The 25,270-nt window shown below is 33.1% G+C and overlaps 1 pseudogene; it reads right to left on the bottom strand.

The window, feature by feature from the left end:
• Positions 1–23,764: 23,764 nt before the first annotated feature.
• Positions 23,765–23,882, bottom strand: LOC120595099 (uncharacterized; annotated as a pseudogene).
• Between the last annotated feature and the right edge of the window lie 1,388 nt (positions 23,883–25,270).

Here is a 25,270-nt window from a genome sequence, read left to right as displayed (position 1 = left end):
ATATCATTTTATAAACTGAAATATAGATTTTTCCTATAAATACCAAAAATTAATGTAATTATCATGACCATATATAAAAAATGTCTATGGTGCTAATATAAAAATGTATCATTACCAGAAAGATTTAGTTAGGTACCTTATTTTCTGATGGTGCCTGACAGATTGAAGGTCTACTAAGATATTCAAAATTATTTTCTTCCTTATTGAACCTATTGTCCTTTGCCAGGTAGTCCCATCCAGAACCACTACTTTTCTATGCCCAGAAGGATTTGCAGTTTGGTCTCTAACACGAATCTTTGATACTGTCCTGAATTATATTAACAAATTGCTATTTACCAAAAAGTTCTATGAGGACATTAAAACAATACCATCATCTCTCCAAATTCTCAGAAAGTCCAAACTAGAGTTTACCATAAATATTAGGATCCTTGTCTAACTTTGTTAGGGCTCCATCACCCATTTTGCACTGGGAAAAAATAGAAACAATGCTAGTTCTAGGAAAAGAAAATAACCAAATAAGAAATAATGTTTTTAATTCTCATTTCTTGTCAATACTTATAGATAGGTGTCACTACTTCTTTACTGAGAAGTTGCCACTTATATTAGCAATGAAAACTATGAAACTATGAAAAAATGAATACATACAAATGAATGAATATATATGAAGCTACTGAGATTATAATAAGTCTATGTAAAATACATTTATGAGCAATTCTATTGAATTTCCCATCTTGGAACACATTGTTGTATTGCTTCTACAAAGTTTACATTATATGCTGGAAAATATTTTCAACTTATAAAAAATGAAAAATACATGAGAATAACAGTGAATTCATTCGGACTTAGTACTCCAGTCTAGGGTCATTGAAGAATCTAGATGATAATGGATTATTAGTTTGTCTATATTTCTAACATTCGTTAAAAACTTAAAAATTCTCCTCACCTTGGAGAACAGGTAATTTAAGGAAGCAGAGCAAAAACACTTTTTGTGTCTGTTGCTTTAAATGCTGTCTTTTAATTTGATTTTACTTTGGGATCTAATTAACCCACTTTCTAGTTTAATTAAGCAGGACAGAGACCATAGAGCACCTATGCCAAGGAAAGGTAATGAATCCACTCTGGTTGGCATCCTTTACACGTCTGTGGGACATGTCCTTTCCAATGCCTATCATTGCGCAGTAACTTTGGGAACCCAGTTAAAAGTCAAACGTCCAGACTCACCCAGAAAGAACATTTAACATCACATCTACTTTTTGTTTTTGTTACTGACTCACAAGCGAGCCACATTCTGCTTATGTCGAAAAGCCAATTGGAGTATAAATTCTAGTAAGGAAGAGGAATGATGAGTACTATCATTTTTAATATTTTGAGAACTGCATGCTGATGGAAGAGATTTTATTTTATAACACTGTGTGTGCAAAACGTTTTATTTTCTTGACTATGTTGGGGCTCAGGGCAGGCTGCGCCAAAATAGCCTACAGTATTGTATTGATTATTTTGAATTAAAGTTACTTTGGAAAGTGGCCAGTACAAGAAGGGCATGTTGATGCTCCCTTGCCTTTTTGAATACAGGAAATAAATCACCCCTTTGAAAAGTACCCACCTTTCTCCATGAGTCTGAGAGGGGATACTCTTATCTCCAGAGTTAAAAAATCTGGAGCTCAGAAGCCTGGATAAACAAAATTTGTTATTTTTCACTAATTTGCTACCCAAACCTTATCTCTGTTTAGATTCATTACTAATGAGCACCCAAACCTAAATTTCTTTATTCTGTCAAATCTTCATGAATTTATTGTTTCTTTGTCTAAAAAATGTATTAAAAACTGGACTAGTTCATCATTTTTCTGAGTATCATTTATGATCTCTTGTATGCATGTATTAAGTTGTTTTTTCTTCTGTTAATCTGTTCTTTTTCAATTTTATTATTAATCCAGCTATAACAACTTAAGAGTAAAAGGAGAAATTTTCTCCTCCCTAAAAGCTACATACAGTTTGCAAATGGGGAAAGTTCTACATTTTATTCAGCGATGTGAAACAAGTCTGAGACCATCCATTATATATGTCGAAGTTACTGATGCTTTGCAATCTGTATCTCAGGGCCTAGATTGGGATCTATTAAATGCAATCATATCTTCATCTCTTTTGTTAATGTCTAAATTTATTTGAGGTGATTGAGAAGAAGAAAGAAGGTTTATTTTGAGGCTGTGAAGAAAGAGCAACTCTTCAAGATTGGAAAAAAAAAATCAGTAAGTTTTATGAGTAGTTATGGACTGGTTACCAGTCTCTTAAAATATCCCTCAGAGGCTTACAGGACCTTGAGGGAATGGATCCATGCTGCACACAGGGAGGCTGATCATGTACATTCAGTTTTCTAGTCTTGTCAAAGCTTCCCAAACCTCAAGTTGAGTATGAAAGATGCAAAATCATCAGTAATATAAGAATTATGTAGGCAGGACAATTGGATGATTAGGTAGTAAATATAGAAGACTGAAGATATGAGGATTTACTCCCTTTCCTCCAACACTGGGCTATATGATAAGACGTATTCGTTGCTCTTGGCAAAGAGAAGGGGAGATTGAAAAATGACCCCAATTGAATTTCTTTCCAGCTAAATGAGATGAAAATTGAGAAGAGATTTATACTGAGGCTGAATAGAGAAATACAACATACCTGAGTTTATTGTATAAGACTAATTTACGTTATCAAAGTTTGTTTCAAAGATTTACATTGCTTACGTATATGTTTGTAATTTATTTGAAATCTAACAAATCATCCTGTGGTAGTACCTACAGAATGATAGAGTCATTTCATAATTCAACATAGGTAAGTGACAAAAGATAAAACTAAGATCCAACTTAAAATGCCTTTTGATTTTATTGCATTTATCCAAACCACATAATTGGCATAATTATGCAAGTAAAAATCTTTCTCTGGCAAATTTCCACATGAATTTTCTTGGTTCTATGCACTGTAGAGTTTTAATATACTTACTGTGAATTTTTTTTTCTAAGTATATGGCTTTGTTAACTACTGATAGTTTAGAAAGTCCTTTTTTACAATATGGTCTATTCTTATTGTTCCAACTGCTTTTCAAAGGAATTGTGGTCATTTTACAATAAAATTCTCATAAAATTCTCATAAAATTAAAGGGCATATGACAGGATATTTGTGGAAAATATGAGTGTTAACCATTCACTGTTTCAAATAGCAAATATTCTTGAGAATCTACTTGATTTTTTAATCTAAAAATTTAATCTGGAAATAATATCTATATTCATAATGGCTGAAATATTTAGAGTCACTATGAAGAAAAATCAGAAAATAACTGAGGAATCATTCTCACTATAAAACAAAAAGTACACTATAAACTGAAAAAATGATCAAAAGATATCAAAGTATCACTTCTCTTTAATTGAAAGATAAGTGCCATAGTATTATAATTACTGTTATATCACTCCAGCAAATAGGAAATACTGTCAAATTATTTTCATTTTCTACCAAAAGACAATTTTATAATGCATAGATGAATCTTTATATGTTCTGACATATGTATTTACAGAATGGAAACACTGATGAGAAGTGTTGTTTAACTGACTATATTTCATCAAATAGAACTATTTTGAAAATCTTTTATTCTTTTTTAATTAGAGTTGACAGTAAATATTATTATTATTATTATTATTATTATTTTATTAAGTTTATCGAGGTAACATTGGTTAATATAATGATGTAATTTTCAGGTGTACATTATAATTTGATATTTGTACATTCTATTGTGTGTTTACCACCCAAAGTCCATTTTCCTTCAGCTGCCACATATTTGATCCCTTTTACCAACTTCACCCTCCCCCTACTCCCCTATATCTGACCGCCTTAATCGTATACCTAGCCCCTTGTCCCCAAAACTCTATCTTCTGGTAACCACTAGAATATAGTCCATGTCCATGAGTCTCTGTTTGTTGGTCCTGTTCATTTGTTGCTTTTAGGTTTATATCCCACATATAAGTGATATCATGTGATTTTCTACTTTTTCAGTCTAGCTTATTTCGCTTAGCACAATTATCTCGAGGAACATCCACATTGTTGCAAATGGCAGTATTTCATCTCTTCTTATGGCTGAGTAATATTCCATTGTATATATGTACCACGGCTTCTTTAGCCAATCATCTATCATAGGACACTTCGGTTGCTTCCATGTCCTGGCCACTGTGAATAATGCTGCTATGAACATAGGTGTGCAAATATCTTTTCGGATATGGGTTTTCAAGTCTTTGGGATTGAGGATCATATGGTAGATCAATTATTAGTTTTTTGAGGAACCTCCATACTGCTTTGTACAGTGGCTGTACCAATTTGCAGTCCCACCAGCAATGTATGAGGATTCCTTTCTCTCCACATCCTCTCTAACATTTGTCATTACTTGTCCTGTTGATTATAGCTATTCTAACAGGTGTGAGATGGTATCTTATTGTGGTTTTGATTTGCATTTCTCTAATAGCTAGTGATGTTGAGCATCTTTTCAAATATTTCTTGGCCATTTGGATGTCCTCTGTTCAGGTTCTCTGCCCATTTTTTGATTGGATCATTTTTTTGTTGTTGTTGTTATTGAGTTGTATGAGTTCTTTGTATATTTTGGATATTAGGCCCTTATCAGAGGTGGGGCTTACAAATATATTTTCCCATTTGGATGGCTGTCTCTTTACCTTGTTGATGGTCTCTTTTGCTGAGCAGAAGGTTTTTAGTTTGATTTAGTCCCATTCATTTATTTTAGTTTTACTTCATTTGCTTTTGAGGTCAAATTCATAATATCCTCTTCAAGTCCAAGGTCCTTGAGTTTTGTTCCTATGTTTTCTTTCATGCATTTTTTGTTTCAAGTCTTACATTCAGGTCCTTAATCCATTTTGAGTTAATTTTGGGGTGTGGTGGTAGATAATAGTCTAGTTTCATTCTTTTGCAGGTGGGTTTCCAGTTTTCCCAGCACCATTTATTGAAGAGGCTTTCTTTTCTCCACTGTATGTTTTTGGCTTTTTTGTCGAAAATCCTTTCCCATTTAATATGTGTTTACTTCTGGACTCTCGATTTGTTCCACTGATCCATGTGTCTGTTTTGCTGCCAATACCATGCTGTTTTGATTACTGTTGCTTTGTAGTATAATTTGAAGTTGGGAAGAGTGATGCCTCCGGCCTTGTTCTTCCTTTTCAGGATGGCTTTGGCAGTTCGGGGTCTTTTGTGCTTCCATACAAATCTGGTGATTTTTGGTTTTATTTCTTTAAAAAATGTCAATGGGATTTAGATGGAGATTGCATTAAATCTGTATAATGCTTTAGGTAATATAGTCATTTTAACTATTTTGATTCTTCCAATCCAAGAACACAGAATATTTTTCCATTTTTTTTTTTGTATTTTCTTTGGTTTCTTTTAATAAGGTCTTGTAGTTTTCATTATATAGGTCCTTCACATGTTTCGTTAAATTTATTCCTAGGTATTTTATTCTTTTTGGTGCAATTGCAAAAGGAATTTTTTTTTGAATTCTTTTTCTGAAACTTCATTATCCATATAGGAATGCTATGGATTTTTGAAGGTTGATTTTGTATTCAGAGACTTTATTGTATTTGCTTATCGTTTCTAGTAGTGTTCTTGTGGAGTCTTCAGGGTTTTCTATATAATCATGTCATCTGCAATAGTTACAGGTTGACTTCTTTGTTTCCTATTTGGATGCCTTTTATATCTTCCTCTTGTCTAATTGCACTTGCTAGGATCTCCAAAGTTATACTGAATAAGAGTGGAGATAGTGGACAGCCTTGTCTTGTTCCTGATCTTAGAGGGAAGGTTTTTAGTTTTTCACTATTAAGTATAATGTTGGCTGAGGATTTGTCATATATGGCCTTTATTATATTACTTTCTTTCTATACCAATTTCGTTAAGTGTTTTGATCATAAATGGATGCTTTATCTTGTCGAAGACTAATTCAGCATCTATTGACATGATCATATGATTCTTATTTTTTAATTTGTTTATGTGGCGTATCGCATTAATCGATTTGTGTATGTTGAACCATCTCTGTGCCTTTGAGATGAATCTCACTTGATCGTGGTGTATAATATTTTAAATATGTTGCTGTATTCGATTTCCTAGTATCTTACTTAGGATTTTTGCATCTGTGTTCATGAGAGATATTGGTCTGCAGTTTTCTTTTTTTATGTTATCTTTACCAGTTTTTGGTAGCAGAGGAATACTGGTCTCATAAAATCAGTTCGGAAGTGTTGTCTCCTCTTCGATTTTTTGGAAGAGTTTGAGGAGAATAAGTATTGAATCTTCTTTAAATGTTTGGTAGAATTCACTGGTAAAGCCATCTGGTTATGGACTTTTACTTTCTGGTAGGTTTCCGATGATTGTTTCAATTTCCATACTGCTGATTTGTCTATTTAGATTTTCCAGTTCTTCTTGATTCAGTCTAGGAAGGTTGTATTTTTCTAAGTGCTGGTCCATTTCTTCTAGGTTATTAAACTTGGTGTTATATACTTTTTCATAGTATTCTTGTATGATCCTTTGTATTTCTGCGGTGTCTTTCATAATTTCCCCTCTTTCATCACTGATTTTGTTTATTCATGTCCTTTCTGTTTTTTCTTTAGTGAGTCTAGCTAAGCGTTTGTCAATTTTATTAACCTTCTCAAAGGACCAGCTCTTTATTGCATTTATTTTTTCTATTGTTTGTTCATTTGTCTGTTTTCAATTTCATTTATTTCTGCTCTAATTTTGATTATTTCTTTCCTTCTGTTGACATTTAGGCTTCGTTTGTTCTTCTTTTTCTAGGTTTTTTTTTTTTTAAGATGAAGCATTAGGTTGTTTATTTGGGCTTGTTCTTGTTTTTGGAGATAGGCCTGTAATGATATGAACTTTCCTCTTATGACCACTTTTGCCATGTTCCAAAAGTTTTGATATGTTGTACTATCATTATCATTTGTTTCTATCTCTTGGTCTCTCTTTTTATTTCTTCTCTGACCCAGTTATTCTTTAGTAGCATGTTGTTTAATCTCCATGTATTTGTGGTTCTTCCTGATTTCTTTCTGCAGTTGATCTCTAGTTTCAAAGTGTTATGATCAGAGAATATGGTTGGTATGATTTCAATCCTCTTATATTTGTTGAGGCTATCTCCATGTCCCAGTGTGTGGTTGAATATTGAGAATGTTCCATGTGCATTAGAGAAGAATGTATAAGCAGCTATTTTGAGATAGAAGGCTCTGTAAATGTCAATTTTGTCCAGTTGATCTAATGTGTCATTTAAAGATGTGAGTTCCTTATTGATTTTCTGTTTGAATGATCTGTTCATATCTGACAGTGGGATATTTAGATCTCCTACTACGATAGTGCTTTGGTCTGTTTCTCCCTTTAGTTCTGTTAGTAATTGCTTTATATAGTTCAGGGCTTTCTGATTGGGAGCATAGATATTAATAAGTGCTATGTCTTCTTGGTGCATGATTCCCTTTATCATTATGAAGTGTCTTTCTTTACCTTTTTTATTTTAAAGTCTATTTCATCTGGTATTAGTACCGCTACTCCTGCTTTTCTCTGAATGCCATTTGCTTGAAATATCATTTTTCACCCTTTCACTTTGAGTCTATACTTGTCTTTGGAGCTGAGATGTATCTCCTGGAGGCAGTATATGGTCGAGTTTTGTTTTTTGATCCATTGTGAAACTCTGTGCCTTTTTATTGGTGAGTTCAGTCCATTTACATTTAAGGTGATTATTGAAATATGAGTTCTTCTTATAGTCATTTTATCTTTTGCTTTCTGGTAGCTTGGTGTTTCCATTGCTTCCTTGTCTTTGTGTTTCTGTTTTCTTCATTTTGGTTGGCTTTTGTGGGCTTTCCCTCTGGTTCTTCTTGTTTTATGTTCATACTTCAGTTCTGAATCTTCTGTGCGTGGTTATCATTACGAATATTTAAAGGATAGTTATATATTTACAGCCATCCATTTTTTTCTGTGTGTGCCTTAACTCCATTTTCCTTAGTGAATTTAGATCTTTGAATCCTCCCCTTTTCAGTCACTGTTATCTCAGTTTGTTCCTATGTATGTTAAATGTTCATTATTATCTTGTTATAACAATTCTCTTCTCATTATTTAAGTTTATAATGCCATGTTCCTAGTAAGGCTTGTTCTTCTGTTTTTATTTGCCTGATAGTCATCAATTTACTCTTAATTATGTTTTTTTTTTTTCATCACTTTGTTTTAGGTGAGATGCCTCCTTTCAGTATTTCCTGTAGTTCAGGCCTCGTAGTGGAGAATTCTCTCCATTTTTGTATGTCTGGAAAGGTCTTAATTTCTCCTTCATACCTAAAGGAGAGCTTAGCTGGATACTTTATTCTAGGCTGGTAGTTCCTTTCACTTAATAGTTTAAATGTTTGATTCCATTCCTTTCTGGCTTCTAAGGTTTGTGCTGAGAAGTCCAATAATCTAATGGGTTTTCCTTTATAGGTTACCGTTTTCTTCTCCCTGGCTGCCCTGAGAATTCTGTCTTTTTCATTGATTTTTGATAATTTTTATACAATGTGTCTTGGTGAAGGCCTTTTTGGGTTGAGATAATTGGGTGTTCTGTCGATTTCTTGAATTCCAAGTGCCAGCTCATTCCTTAGATTTGATAAATTCTCATCCACTATTTGTCTGAAAATGGTTTCTAGTTTCTGCTCCTTTTCCTCGGCTTTGATAATGTCCATTATTCTTGTTTCCTCTCCTGATGATATCAGCTTGTATTTCTCTTTCATTATTTTTCATTCTTCGTTTTTTTTCTTCTTCCTTCTGATTTATTTCTAGATTTCTGTCTTCGATATCACTGATCCTTTCCTCCATTTGGTCAACTCTATTTCCCAAGATTGCTATTTTATTTTTCAACCCCTGCAGTGTGTTTTTTATCACCAGAAGATCTATTCTGTTCTTTCTGAGGATTTCAATCTCCTTGCTCTGCTCATCTAGTTGTTTTTTCTATTTCTGAAATTGTTGATATGACTCATTTTGGAACTCACTGAGTTTTTTCAGAAGTACCATCCTGCATTCTCTGTCACTTAAGTCGCATATTTCTATGTCTGTAAGCTCATTTTCTGGAGATTTTTCTCTTTCTTTCTGAGATGCCTTGTCAACTTGGCTGTTCATGGTGTTTCACGGAATATTTCTCCACCTGGGCATTAATGGAAATGTATTCTGCTTTTTTTCCAGAAAGAAGATTTATTATATAAAGGTCTCTTTTTAGCCTGCTGCAAAGAAGGCACTTTTCTTTTGATTTCCAGTAGGTGGCTTCTAATCCTCTTGGATCTCTACTTTATATAAAGCCTTAAAAATGCCTTTTTATTTTCTGATAGATTTTTAATCACACTTGCTACCCTCAGTTTCAGTCCCTGTCAGTGTTAGCAACAGTTTTGGTAGCATTTGCTCAGATTCCCCTGAGGCTTCGTGGTGCTCAGTCTTGGAGGGTGTGGGGGGAGGGGACCTCTGGGTTGGGAGTTGGGGACTGTGGTTCAGCCTTGGTTTTGCAACCATGGCTGATAAAAACCAACTGTTGTTTTTCTGCCATCTCGCTTCTCTGCTTTCTGCTCTGATGACTGGGCCCTGTCAACGGCTCATAGAACTCACAACTCTGCCAGGTAGGGCTGTTCAGGGAACTTCCCCCTCCTCCTACAGGGAGCTCCAGTGGCTGTGAGAGGCAGCTTTTTTGTTTATCCCAGTCCACTAACTGACACCCGGGGTTCTGACTTATGTTAGCTCTTATGCGTAGATCTCACGCTCAGAAGTGCTGGTGTGCAGTTTGGGTGTTTTTGTTGAGTTTTAGATGTTCATCTTAATATTGTTTCAAGGGGAGATATCTGGGGACATCTCTCACTTCGCCATGTCTCCAAAGATCAGGTAAGCGTCCTTGGGCAAATCACTTCCTCTTTGCAGTATTCAGTTTTACCTCCCGCAGGTCCTGAGAACAATTCTCTAGATGAGAAAGATGGGCAACAGTCTCTTCATGGTGATACTCAGGATACTTTTTGTGGGCTGCCTGGGAGTCCACGGTGAGCCACGCACTGGCTGTGCCCTCAGCCTCTGCCCACTAAATATTATTTTATTTTAGTTTCAGGTGTACAACATAGTGGTTAGACATTTATATAATTTATGACGTGGTCCCCCCAATTAGTCTACCTTCCTTGCACTATTATATAGCCATTACAATATTATCGACTATATCTCCTATGCTGGAATTCACATTCTCAGGACTATTTTGTAACCACCAATTTGTACTTCTTAATCTCTGAAGAAACATTTTCTAACATTTAGAAAGTAAATCAGATATTTTATCATTCAATGAGTTTTTGAAACAACAAAATCTTAAGAATATCATCTGGTAGCATCATTGAATCATTTTCCTAGTTGCAAAGAAACCAGGAAATGAGCTGAAAACCACTAGGGCCACACACCACTAATCTATAAATTGAATTTTCTAGTTAAAAGAGATTTAAGTCCCAAATTGGATAAGACTTGGAGTGTGAAACAGATGCTACTTGTTTTTGTGCTTCTCATCAGATACCAGATCTCCAAAGGCCACATTCAGTGACAAAATCAAGGCATACTGTCACCTGACGAATGTTGGGTTATTTTGGATATTTGCTAGGATAGCTCTCAAGATGCACAGCCAACATAGTACCCAGAGAACAGTTTTTTTGACTGTACATGACAAGAATCAGAATTTCTGGCAGTAGATTAAAATTTAAGTAATCTGTTATGCACGTTAACATAATTAAGTATGATAAAATTATTAAAATCTGAGTTAAAAGCAAGGCAGTGACTGGCACATATATATGTATAAAAATGCATACATATTATATATGTAGGCTAAAAGTAATACTAATTTTAGAATAATATAAGTAAAAAATGGTTATGTCTTTTGATGAAGAAATAAAATACAATTAAGAAATCTTTTTTATGTCAGAATACTGTTAGTTTAAATTTAAAAAAGTAAAGAATAGACAATCATTTTAATCATCTGAACTTTTCGAAAATCATATTTGGCTGTAAGGTGCACACAAAAAGCTCTTATAAAGTATTTCCAGGTATATTGGAAAGACTCTTTTGTTTAGATCTATGAAATTATTGAGGATGGATATGTTTGTTTTTTAAAACTCAGAAGAGATATGAGCAAATTTCTATTTATTTTTTTTTATTTCTGTAAAATCTAACTCTAATAGGTAACATAAAGGGAAACAAAGCATCATGTATTGTACTCCGTTCTTTGTCCTCATGGGAAAGACAAAAAAAAGTCATCCTATTTGATTATAGATTCCACAGTTTAAAAAAGAATATTGTTATTTCATTCGTTGTTTCATTCAAACTCAAGCAATTAATTTTAGTTTTCCAAAAAGTTCAGGAAAAATTATCTAATTAAGCATTGCAATGGCTGTTCTCAGAGACTTAATAAAAATGAATGCTATTAGTAAAATGATGAGGAAACAGGGATTTAAAAAGTAGGTAAATTAATGTCAATGTATGCAGCACCAACTACTTATGAACTTAGTAGGGGAGTGGAGATTTAAAGCATGCAAAATAAAAATGAATGCATTTGTTTTGTTAAGCAATAATGTTTATTAATTGAAGTGAAATTCATATAACATAAATTTAACCATTTCCAAGTGTACATTGAAGTGGCATTTATTACATTCATAATGTTGTGCAAACACCACCTCTATTAATTTCTAAAACATTTTCATCACCCCAGAAGAATACCCTGAACCCATCAGGTATACACAAATACTAATGTTTTAAAACTTATTAGTCACTGAGATACAGAAAAATTGTACCACCTTGTAAAATATTCAGGAGAGAGAAATATTATGATTTGACACTGACAAAGTCTCCTGCTCACAGTATTTTTAATTTTAGTGCAAATACATATATGTCACTTAGATTAAAGTTCTGTTTTCTATAGCTACTGATGAATTTTGCCAGCTGTTGGTTACCAGTCTTTGACATTCTGCAGATAGTTACACATATATACAATTTATATCAAATGAAATAGTTCCGAATAAATGCTATATGGCACTAACAACAAAATGATTAGAACATAAATTTTATTAGATTAGAAGTTAAATTATATTGTGTGATACCTATAAAATGAAGAAACATTTTGGGAGTAACTTTTGTTCTTGAGATACGCATTATATTTAAAGGCATGCAATTTACTAGGAAATTCTCTAAACATATTTAATTTAAAATGCACAGCAACACATTTCAGAGATGTCATTCTAGCTAGTTCAAGTGGGAAGATTAGAGTACTTAGAAGTACTGAAACATTGTCAAATATCTGTTAGTTATTGTGGTTATAGTATTTATATCTTTGTCTATTTTATGTAAAGAGAAGGCCAATGTGAAAATTTATTATGCGTAAAAAATATCTGTTCTTTGTTTACCATTACGATACTAATTTTAACTACTAAGCACTTCTTTATTTCTTTCGTTTAAACATCTAGAGTTTTGTTTGGTAGTCCTTGCTTATGAGCCGCTATATCTAGTGGGTCATAATTCTTTCCTAATGAAATCTTTCCTAATCCCATCTCCTTTCCCTAAATTTCCAGTCTACACATTGGCCTTTGTAGCTAAATATTATCTATGCTCTAAATATGTCACCAAAGGAGATAGGGTTAGCCCTCCTAAAGAACTTAGTTATCATGGTGCTACACAGATGTAGGGCATCTGGATCCTGTGCTGCCAGAGAAGACAGAGGTTAAGGAGACACAGTAGAATCTGAAGCTTCCAGATATTTTAATTATCCAAGTGGGCATGGGAATGCTAGCATGTACAATGTGACATCTTTAATTTTTCCCTAAGGATTCAGGTTTGTAAGAATTTAGAAAATTATAACTCCCATAAAGTCTTGTATGTAGAATTCTATTAGCACATATAGTTAACCCTAGATGATTTTTTAAATTTTCTTATCAAAATGATGAGATGTACAATTACAAACACATTTTAAAAAATGTAATATGCTATTAATGTAGACTATGTTTTGCTCATCTACCTATAAGCTTTTACTAATATCCAATTACTTTATTTAAGACCTGGTAACAACATTTATAAAAAGCTTCATTGTCTTCTAAGATAAAATAAATAAATAAATAAAATAAAACATGGAGTTTAGAGATCGCTAACTTCCTTCCTCCCCTTTTTAAGAGTCTGATGAGGACCCACGTGATTATGGCATAGTTAAGTGAAATATTGCCACCGGTTAACATTTCAAAGCTTACTACATGCCAATGCTGTATAGTATAGGCCACATACTTGGGCCCTTCATACTCTTAAGACCATAAGAAGTAGTTTTGCTGCTACTATGGATTGGATAACTCAATGATCATTCTAAAAATATTTTAGCACTTCTCTCTAACTAAAAATATGTGTGTGTATGTCCGTGTGAATAAAACTGGACTCTAGAACCTAGATTTTGTTAAGCAGAAAACCATCTAAAATTAAAAAGCAAATTTGAGCAGATTTTAAGTTGTGCCATCTGGTCCTTAGTGCCCTAGATGTTGTGCTGCAGGAGGATTCAATGAGGATAGTTAAGTGATTAGGCAAACTTCCTTCAGGCTCTCTCTCCTTTTTATGTCACAAAAGCTCATTTTTTAAGCTTACCTGGAAATTCTGTAAACTACCTCATATTCTGTAAGAACTTAGCTTTTTAGTCATTAGATGCACATAAAATATGAATGGAAAACAGGATCATGGCAAAATTCAAACTGTAATGTTTCATAAACTGTTTCCAAATACCTTAGATCTAAGATTATTTCCACAAGCTTAAGCTGTGTTAATTAAGTAGGTGTGCAAAATTTGTTAAAATAACGTGTTAAGTTTTAAAGAATCATGCATGCTTATACAGACAAGGACAATTATATTTCTCCAACTTGTCTTAATTTTTTGTTGAAAACTGAGCTGTATTAAATTTAGGGCATCTTGTGGTACTCTGTGGTACCTCTCCTACATGTAAAATTACCACAAATTGAGGCCCTGCAGTGGAGAATTAGTCTTCCTGGATGGAGTTCACAATGACAGACACTTACATAAGCTTTTGTCATGCTATCCATAATAAGTAGGTGTAAAGAAAAAAAAATCGTGAAAATTTACTAAAGAAAACAAATCATTTAAAATAACTATAAAAATCAACATGTCAATTTCCTAAATTTAAAAATAATGGATTGATAGAGTTATTTGTACAGATCTGACATTCCTTGATGAAGGTGCCCGGGAAGAAGGGAGATTTTAATAGAGTTACTTTGGCCTTAGATTCATTTATACCCCTTGAACACTTGGTAGATGAATCTTCACATACATATATACACCAGAGTAATATCTGATTTGTAAAATAAAAATCCTTTGTAAAAAAATTTTAATTAATTTTATTGGGGTAACAATGGTTAATAAAATTATATAGGTTTTGAGTGTACAATTCAATATTACATAATCTGTATATAGCATTGTGTTCACCAAAAGTCAAATCTCCTTCTGTCACCATATATTTGTTCTGCTCTTTTTCTTATTTCACAGTTAGCTCTAGAAATGGGTAATTTCTTAAAAGGTCAGTTAAAGATACCTCTTATAATAGTACACAAAGGTCATTTAATGAGTGTGAATATTGTGCTTTCTTCTCTGCTCTGGCAGTCCATTGATAGGGAATCTACGGAAAAACTCATTTGAGAATCGTGGACATCCTTGTATTTGCCTCATTGGCCACTATGTTTTCCCCCTAAATAAGTGGAAACCTTTATGTCTTAGATTAAAAGCAAACGAATACAATCTGATTATATGCAGGTGCAAATGCTAATATCAAAATGTAACTATGGTTGAATTTTGTTAGTAAATTGAAAAATATATTGTTGGGTTACTAATGCTTGAGGAGCCTAGTTTTACATGTTTGGCTTCTTTAGATTAGAACAATTACAAAGGGAAGAGTCTATGATGCTCCTCTCTGAGGGGAAACAGAATTTGTGCCCAGGCAATATTATTATTGTGCTTGTGGAAACCCACTTAAGGAGTTACTTTTCTTGCCCTGACATGAGGACGCAGACCCAGTTTTTTCATTCCTTGCAATGCAGCGTGCGCAACACCCTGATTGGAATGAGAAGCTGAGACACATCACACCTTTATGGCACAGATTCCTTTTCTTTCCTCCACATTGAGCTTGGAGAAAAATAGAAGAGAAGCTAAGTCTACTTTTGTTTTGTTAAATAGTCTGCCTTTTGGGCAAAGGGTAATTCGTTTGAAGGGGAAAAAAGAAAACTCTTTAACAACTACTTACGATAGTAGAAACTAAGCCTTTATTTATAATGAGATGGGTAGCTATTAAGAAATAGAAGATATTTGATTAGATGATCTTTGTTCAAACCAGACATTTTTTGATCCATTACTGATTATTGTATACAGAAATTGTTTCACAGAGTCAATAACATGATGAACTACTTATCACCACTTCTCTTAGTCTATTTTTACTTAGTCCAACTGTTATTTTATGCACTTTAAAATATAATTTTATCTATGTAATTTTCCTAAAAGCAATTCTTTTGTCATTTCATAATGAACATAATGTGCCTATATGAAGTGAATTAAAATGTATAAAAAGAGTCATTCTATTTTGGGGACCAAAAAAAGATATAATACTGATATTTCATTTGTATTTCTACTATCTTATTTCAACATACACTCAACTGAATTGCAAGGACAGAATAAATTCATAACTGAGAAAATAAAAAGAAATGAGTTTCTAAATATATTTCACAGGTAAAGAGAGAACTATATTTAAAATCAAAATGAAGAAGGATGTAATTATCTAATAATCTACAAATGATTGAGATAGAAAACTAACTCCTTCTGAGGCATTTTTAATAAGATCAAGAGAAAATATTGACATGAACAAAGAATAAAAAAAACTTTAAGAGTAAAAATTTTTAGAATAAGCTAACAGAACACTTCATAAAATGAACAGGGTAGCCTCTAATAAGATCATCTAATGCTACATATTATTACCATAAATAATGTTCATATGCAATAATGCTATATAATATGTCAAGGCAAATGAAAAGTCTTTGTACAATATTTAAACCTTTTGTACAATATTGAAGCCAAAAGAAATCTTCAACAAAAAAATATACAGTACATTTTGCTGGAGTTAGCTCTGCTTCATTAACCCTGAATTTGTGTATTCCTATTGAAGACACCAAGGAGATGATGTATAAAAATATTCTATACTTGTAAGACTAATGAATGTAAACTTTGTGAGCAAGGATAATTTGGTCTAGGTCGCAATCTCTTCTGTCCTCTCATCCCAAATGATTCTGTGCTTTCTATCTTTCCCCATTAACACTTATACTCTTTTGCTCATCTCTTCAAATTCTGCATGCCATACATTCTGTATCTCCTTGACACCCCAGGTTGATAAAAATTTTTAGATGATATCTTGTTTGTACTGTGACCAACCATCCAGATTTGCCTAAAACATTCCCAGTTTTAGCACTATATTCTGGAATTCCTTCAGTCCCGAGCAAACCAGGATGGTTGGCCACTCTACCTGTATTCTCCCTGCATCACAACTTCTAGTTTAAGGCTGCCTTAGAGCAGGAGTACCATCAGGGCAGATAGAGGCAGAAAGGGAGAGAGCTTGACTGAAGCCATCTACCTCTACCCACTCTTGTTCTCTTTAGGTGGCTGTGAGGTATGAAATTAACCAAAATATTTCCTGTGGCCACAGCAAAGGAAACTCAGAACTATGTGTCAGTGTATCCTGCCATGGGCTGTGGACTCATCAAAGGGACCTAGAAGAAAAGCTATTGTGTAGAATAGCCTTGAATATCAGCAGATCAACATTTCTTTAATTAGGGCTTGCCAGTTGCAGATGATGAGCAAGTCAAGGGCACAGTGCTTTCACAGGACAAAGAAAAAAAAAATCACTGCATGTGACACCAGCTATGGTTGCTTAAGTGGGAACCCTGCGTGTCAGAGGTTGACACTCAGATAACAGATGAGATGAGACACGTCAAAAGGGTCGGGCAGTACCAATGAGGAATAGTGGACATCTCAGAACCAGCCATCCACTCCGACTCAGATTTAACTTGCTGGGACAAGTAACAGAGAGGGAGGAGAGAAGCTTCCCTTTAAAGAATATTTTGCTAAAAGAAATGTTTTAAATGAGAAAGAAATGACTAAACACTTTTTTTGGGTCACATTTCTCTGCCATCAGTGAATTTGGAGATTTCCTGACTCTACCTGAATTCAGCTAGAAGTTTCTGCATAAGTGAGTTGAGACCATCAAATGTAATGCTATTGCAATTTTATACAGGAAGTTGAAAGCTCAAAGCTTAGAAGAGATTCATATAGAGCAGTGAGGGATGAAGAGGTGCTTACTTTCTCAATCAAGTGTAGAGAATCAATCTTTTAGAAGATCAACCACAAATCCTGATTATCATTGAGACATTACAACTCTCCTTGTTCTGAGAGACTGGCTCAGTTTTTCCATATTCATTTTTCTATAGTTAAATATGGTATAATAATAATAATAATAATAATAATAATAATAATAATAATATCTGTGTCTCCATAAGTGTTTTTTGAGGATTATCAGAGACAATATATGTTTGTGGTAATATATTAGGTGCACAACAAAAAGTAGCTATTAATGTTATTATTAGTATTTAATTTCTTTAATGGGTTAAAAGCAAATAGAAAAGGTAAGGACAGATAGGACATAGTGTATATACCTGGTATTTCAATCTCTCTTATTTATGATATATATTATGAAATTACATTAATATGAAAATATAAAAATTGCTTTTGTAACTGTTGTGCTGATTGCCAAATTTTTTTTTAAAACAGAAATTAATGAAAGTCTTCATTCAGCAAGTTCCATAAGGCAAAGGATAACCTGTTTCCACAATATAGACACTTTAGGGACTCTGTTCACTGATTACCAGCACATTCACCAGCTAGAGTCTGAGCTTAAATCTTGGGGTCCCTGAACTCAGCACTTCGAGCAGACAACAACTGCTTGTAATGTTTCTCTAAAGAGCAGCATGAGAGTGATGTAAAGGGAATCCGGGCTTATTCTGATGCCTCTGTTGAGAGTAAGACATGATTAACTTCTCCAAAAGATTCATCTGCCCTCCTTTTGTTATATTTCTTGCTCTTTACACAGAGAGAAGCAGATAATGCATGGATGTGTTTCCAAAAGTAAATATATGTGTATTTTCATGTATTTAAGAATATATATACACACACAAACTTTTCTTAGGAAATTATTTAAAATTTATTTGGTATCTTGAGTCTTTTTCTTTTTTTTTGGCAAGAGTGACTATACTGTTTTATATACCACTGTTTTATCATCTTGAAGGAAAATATGCATTTACAGGGTATCGATTTTAGTAACTACATCTGTAGTCTACTTTAGGTTTGATTGCTCTGTTTTTAAAATGCAATTAATTTTATAAAATTATCTGTAGACTATTGCATTAGAAATAAATTCCCTGTGGAAGAATATTAATAAAATTATTGAAAATAACTTATTTTCACACCCAGATTTAAAAGGGGATTATGAACACAGTATGAAACAGGCACTGGATTGCTTGCCATGGTTATTCTAATAAGACTTCAGTGCTTCTTTTATTTTGAAGAAAAACATATTTGATCCAATATTACAAATTACCACAGATATAAATTTTAAAGAAATAAAGTCGGACTTTAAATAAATATCTTTATAGGTATATTTGAAACAATAATTTCTGGAAATATTTATCACCATAACTTCAGTCACACTTGATTAAGCTCCTGGCACTATTTTGAGACAATAAAGGCCCAGAAAATATTAGCTAGGCTAAGAAAAAAATGTTTTGAAATCCTAATCTTTTGTAAAAAAACATTTGCGTCACTTATTATTTAGAAATACAAATGTAGTCTAGCACAAAATTGATCATTCCAGAAGGGTAGAAAGTAAGAAGTAAAACTCTGTCACTGCTCCCCAGTCTTAGGACCTTATAGTCCTAAGATGCTAAGATGTTATGCTTATATTTTCCTTCCTTCCTTCCTTCCTTCCTTCCCGTCCCGTCCCGTCCCGTCCCTTCCCTTCCCTTCCCTTTCTTTCCTTTCCTTTTTTTCCTTTCTTCCTTTCTTCCCTCCTCTCTCCCTCCCTCCTTTCCTTCCTTCCATGGAAATATATCCAAATCTGTTCACTATGCTTATTCTATCAATAGTTTTATACTTGCCCCTCCACTGAAAAACAAATTTGAGAACCTTTCACAGATAAACAAAATCAAATATATTTATTGTTTTCTGATATAATAAGTTCTTGTTACTTAACTTTAGAGCATAATTCGAGTATTTTATTTTTTGTAATAGTAATTGATTTTAATTACTTTTCACTTAAAAAAATGACTGAGCCAGACAAAGGAGGAAATGATTCCTAGAGAAAGTGTAGTCAGGTAAAAGAAAAGCCAAGAAGTCAAATATTTTTAAATTCAAAACAATGAACAGAAATGGAAGAAAAGTTTAAAACATATATAAAATTATATCATTGGGGTAATTAGAGAGAAATTATGTTTACATGATCTGCAAATACTTTTTAACAGTTAAATCAGGTGAAGGTAAAATTGCATTTTTATTGGTAAAATATCAGTTGAAACATTGTAATATTTCCACTATCATGATGAAATAAAGTTTAAATTATTATGGAATAAAAAATATTAGAATATCAATGTATTAAACTATTTTAATTCATATACTTTCAATATAAATATTTCAGAATAATCATAGAGAAGGAATATCATTTATAATATTTTGCTATCAGTGCACATTAAAATTCTACAAATTATTTCTTAAAAATAAAATAGGAAAATGCTAGAAATTTTATATTTTTAAAATAGAAAATTTGTATTTATTATTTATTTATTTTTTTAATCATTTTTTAATTTTTTAGGCGAGGCGACCCTTGGTTGACCTTACAATCCTTATTTTTTTATTTTTTATGCATACAGTAACTGGTTTTCCTAGTACTAACCCGGCCTGACTCTGCTTAGCTTCCGAGATCAGACAGGATTGGGCTTGTTCAGAGTAGTATGGCCATAGACTTAAAATAGAAAAATTTAAAATGATGATGCTGATAACAATTTTTAATCATGCCTTTAGGTATACACTTAACAAAAGGGATACCCACACAAAATGAGCAGCAGTGGAAAAACTGAATTATTGTATGAGCAATTTAGAACGGTTGAAGCAGAGCCTGATGGTATACTTTGGTCTTTTTTAAAGGTCAATTACTATTTTGGTCTTGTAGAAATAGTTGGTCTTGTAGAAATAGTTGACTCTATAGGAATCACCAATGTGAACCACTTCTCTTAAGTATGTCCTTGGTCATATCAGAAATTTTATTATGACTTCAGGGTAGCTCTCGATAAACTGATAAAGATGTCTTTAAATGAATATGTGGCCATAAAATGTGCCCTTTGGTGATAAAGTTCAGGAGTAAAACTTTCTCTCTGAGGTGGTTTGGAATTTGGCGAAAATCAACTTGCCACGAACCATTTTAATGAGCAAAGCTACTACCTGTGGGACCATCCCTGTCAAAATAGGACATACTGTTCATGATCTTATCTTTTCCCTTAACGTTATTCATGTCTATAAAATATGGTTAAAATGTTTGTTTTTCTTTAAATTATTTTAATTGTGGTAAAAAAAAAAAACTTAACAAGATCCACTCTTTTAATGTTTTTTAAGTGCACAACACAACATTATTAACTACAGGCGCAATGCGTCACAGTTGCTCTCCAGGACTTACCTTATGTAACTCCGTAACTGAAACGGTATACCTCTCGAACAGCAACTCCTCCGTTCCTTCCCTCTCCCTAGCCCTTGGCAACTACCATTCTACTCTCTGTTTCTATGAGCTTGGCTAATAATATCAAAGGCAGCAGGACATCATGAGAGACTTTTGTGGGTCAATGATAACGAAGAACATATATATCTATCATTGATAATGACTGCATAAAAAAAAAAAAAAGTGTTGCTACTGCCTATGAACTAAACTAGGTTTGTCCAATTGTTTTCTGAGTCATCTAGTGGCTTGTTTACGGCACCTCAAGCCACAGCAGGGAGTCATTTGGATGTTATAGCAGAATAAACCTGATTCTGCAAAAGCAAAATAAGAGCTTACATTACTTTCTCTCATACTCAAGATGAAAGCTATGTCAGTTAATGAGATAGTGATTAAACAAGGTGAAATCCATTGTATTATTTCAGGGCTAAATGATTTTTTTTAATGCTTTCTAGGCTTTTTCTGAGAGACAGCCAAGGTTTGAGCTTATCATATTGCCCCTCCGTCATGACTAGGTGTCAGGGTATTGGCCACAGCAACGTTCATCTAGAAGATGGCCAATTTCTGTATCATTCAGTATCAGAAGCAGCAGCAGTGAGATCTGAGCTTCCACAAAAGTGAGTAAAAAAAGATATAAAGACATTCTTCAACACCCTTGGGATTATTGAATGAAAATGGTAATTGAGAGCTTGCAGGTATTACATTTTTGGACATCGCTGTGTGTTGATATTGTAAGAAAATGTGTTGGCAAATATTTTTTACAATGGGCCAGATAGGAAATATTTTTGGCTGTATATGGTCTCTGTTGCAACTACTCAACAGCCAGTCTTGCTCAAAAGTCGCCAGTAACATTATGTAAATAAATGGAAATGTCTGTATTCCAATAGAACTTAATTTATAAATATTGAAAGTTTAATTTCATATAATTTCCATGTGTCATAAAATATGACATTTTAAAAATTTGTTGTTAAACTTTAAGTATGTAACAACTATTCTTAGCTCAAGGGCAGTACAATAATAGGCATTTGATTGGATTTGGCCTGCTTAGTTTGCCTATTTGTATTGTAGCTAATCTAGTAAAGATAAATACCTATTACATGACTAACCAGGTGATTTAAATATAGTTTAATAAATTCGAAAATGAAAAACGACAGGATCATCAAGAAGATACATCAACTTGTTCTTATAGATTTGGGAAAACCTCAAGGAGATAGGAAGCTGAGGCATGGACAGAAGGTATCTAGCTAAAGATGGGAATAAATTGTATGTAAAGCCAAAGGAACAGTGTAGTTGGAGACTAAAGAGAGTAAAGCAAGGAAGAATTAAAAATATTGAGGTAGAGCTGAGCTAGTTTTGCCATGTCTATATATTTTTAAATGTAGCCCTCTGCCTTGTACGTTTATAAATATGTAAGTTTATTCCTGGTGAGAAAATAATTTTTTACTTTTGTCTCTAGATTCCTTCACATGAAGTTTGATAGTAACTTTGGTGACAACGGACACCACTTGTAACTTAGTCTTTGTCATACTGCCTAGTAGATTCTATAAATAATTACTCAGCAGCAAGGACTAGGGAAGCAAACATGAGATCAGGCCTTACAGATATTTTCTTTTGAATACCTCTTAAAATAATTATACAAATATATTTCCCATGTAAAGAAAATATAAAAAGGAAAATAAATAGTCTGTAAAGAAATTAGAAATTATTATTTTTAAGAGATCATATTATGCACTACATTTTGTCCACTGTTAAAACATTGAAAGCTATAAAGGTACATTTATAGCTTTTCCAACAGTTGCAGACAGAGAAGTCAGACAATCTATTCTCAGAATAGTTGGTTTATCACTACTTGTTTTTATAACATCTTAGTTTCTGCCCAGAAAAAATATCTCTAAAGGACTAATCCCACAGAAAAACAAATTAATTTACTACTATAGTTGAGTGAAATTGTAAGTGTATTGACCCATAACAGCACCCAGTTATTCTGAAGTCCACTGTTTCAGTAAATTTCTTTTAAACTCAACCTTCAAAACTAGATGCTGCTTACAGTAGGTGAGTTTGGGAGTCTTTGAAGATATGCAGCACCATGATCAAAGTCAAACGCTATTTAAAGCAGGTAATATTTCCAAATAAATTATTACAAGTAGCAATAGTTTCATAAAGGAATCCTCCAATGAGCTTTTGTGTTTATAAGCAGAACTTTTTGCTTGCATCAAGCATTTTAAAAAAATCGAAGTCAGTGATAAGAGCTTGACAATACCACCGACAGCACTAAGCCCACGGACTTCTTCTTAGTGGGTAATTCCTTCTAAGAAACAGCAAAGGTTTACTTAGACTCAAGTTTGTCCATCCTTGGAAATCTGTAATTATTGACAACACTAAACACTTCCCTGCACAGAGGAGGTATAAGATATTATAATTCAAATAACTCCAAATCACCAAATCCAGTTGTTTCACCGAACTCTCACCTATTTGAATTTCCCCTGATATTTAACCCTAATGAGCAATATATAACTCCCTTACGTAAGTTTCTACTCTTTTGCCTCCAGGATATCACTCATTTTATACTCTAATTTTTTGATGCCATTTCAAACTTCTTCACTTATTTTTTTCTATATCTCTATATCAATGTAAAAATCAACCTTCTATCCAGATTTTTCAAACTTTTGGCATATATTCACATATAGAGTTTATTTATATTTAAAAGTTTATCCTATATCTATAGGTAGATTCACTTTCTCATTTTTAATATTTATTTATGATTCTCCTCTTTTTGAATTGCTAATCATTTGTCTGTTTTATGAGACTTTAAAGAATCAGATTGTGTTTTCATAGATCAAATCTATAAATTTGTTGTTACTTTATTGTTGCTGCTACTGTATTTTATTTTTTAATTTTTTACACTTACAGCACCTGATCTTCCTAGGTGGTCTCCCATCCAGGTACTAACCAGGCCCGACCCTGATTAGCTTCTGAGATCAGATGGGATCAGGCTTATTCAAGGTGGCATGCCATAGATGATGCTGCTGCTGAATTTTATAGTATTGATTTTGATTTCTATACTGATTAAGGCCTCCTTTACTGTTTTTTGAATTATTTCACTGTTTCTTTTTTTCTTTAGCTTATTTACTTTAATTCATTTATTTAAACTTATTAAGTTCTACTACATGCATTTAAGGCTACACATTTTCCTTTGTACTTCTTTGTCTACATCAGTTTTTACTACATAGTGCTTTACTGCTATTCTTTTCTAAATAGCTTATAATTTTGGTTTTGAATTAATTTTTATCTTAGAAATTTGTTAATTCTTTTTATTTCATTTTTAATTTAATTTTTTTTTCATTATAGCTAGTAAATAGGGTCTGAAGGATTTCTCTCCTACAGAATTTCTTAAGATTGTATTTTTTCATACATAGTCACTATTCTCTATTTCATGGGTGTCTCATTTTCTGTCTGCTGTAAGTAATGTTCTAAATGTAAGAACAAGTTATTTCGTTACATTATGCGAATACCCTATGTCCTTATTTCTCATCCAATTCATCTTTTATATTGTAAGACAAGCTCCCATATTTAATTATATTTTTAAAAAATTTTATTTCTTATTTATATAGATACTATTTTATTGTTTTTCAACTTAGTGTAACATGAACAATCCTGTCTCATTTAAAAGTTTTCATATAGAATTCGGTTTTCTTCTTGTTCGTATTTTCCTGTTATACCTTGACTAACTTTACACTAATACCTTTTTAAGTTTGAAAAAATCTGTTTTACACCAATATCTTTTTAAGTATGAACAAATATACAATTGAATTTTGTAGTTTAACAATATGTTTTTGTTATTAAAATATTTTCTTTTATTTAATAAAATTAATTGTGGTATAGACTTTCATATAGTCTCTGCTATATCAGCTCTCTTGTTTATCTTGGCCTTCTTTTCCAGGCTGGTGGGTTTTCAAAAAAGATCTGTGAACATGGCTGTCATTTAGTTTTGAGTGTAAAAATTTGTTGATTAACGTAGGCAGCTGTACTGGGTTGCTCAGTGAGTGTGTGGATCTTCCAGGGGCCTGTATCCTGGCTGAGAAGGCTTCCTTAAAGTCCTTCTAAGTGGATGTGGCATAGTCCAATTAGGTTGTACAGATACGGTTAAGAAGAGGCAGAGTCATATAACCTTTCCCGATTTAAAAAAAAAAATATTTATTATTATTTATGCCTACAGCACCTGGTCTTCCCAGGTGGTCTCCCATCCAAGTACCAACTAAGCCCGACCCTGATTAGCTTACGAGATCAGACATCAGGCTTGTTTAGGATAGCATGGCTGTAGATCATGGACTGTGGCTCCACTGGGGCATAAACCCAGAACCTTCTGTGTGTAAAGCAGATGTGTTAACCGCTACACATGTCCTAACC

This window comes from Pteropus medius, unplaced genomic scaffold (assembly GCF_902729225.1).
Source record: "Pteropus medius unplaced genomic scaffold, Ma_sr-lr_union100, whole genome shotgun sequence".
NCBI lineage: Eukaryota > Metazoa > Chordata > Mammalia > Chiroptera > Pteropodidae > Pteropus > Pteropus medius.
The sequence above is the reverse complement of the archived record's forward strand: the minus strand, read 5'-3'. Positions and strand labels throughout refer to the sequence as shown.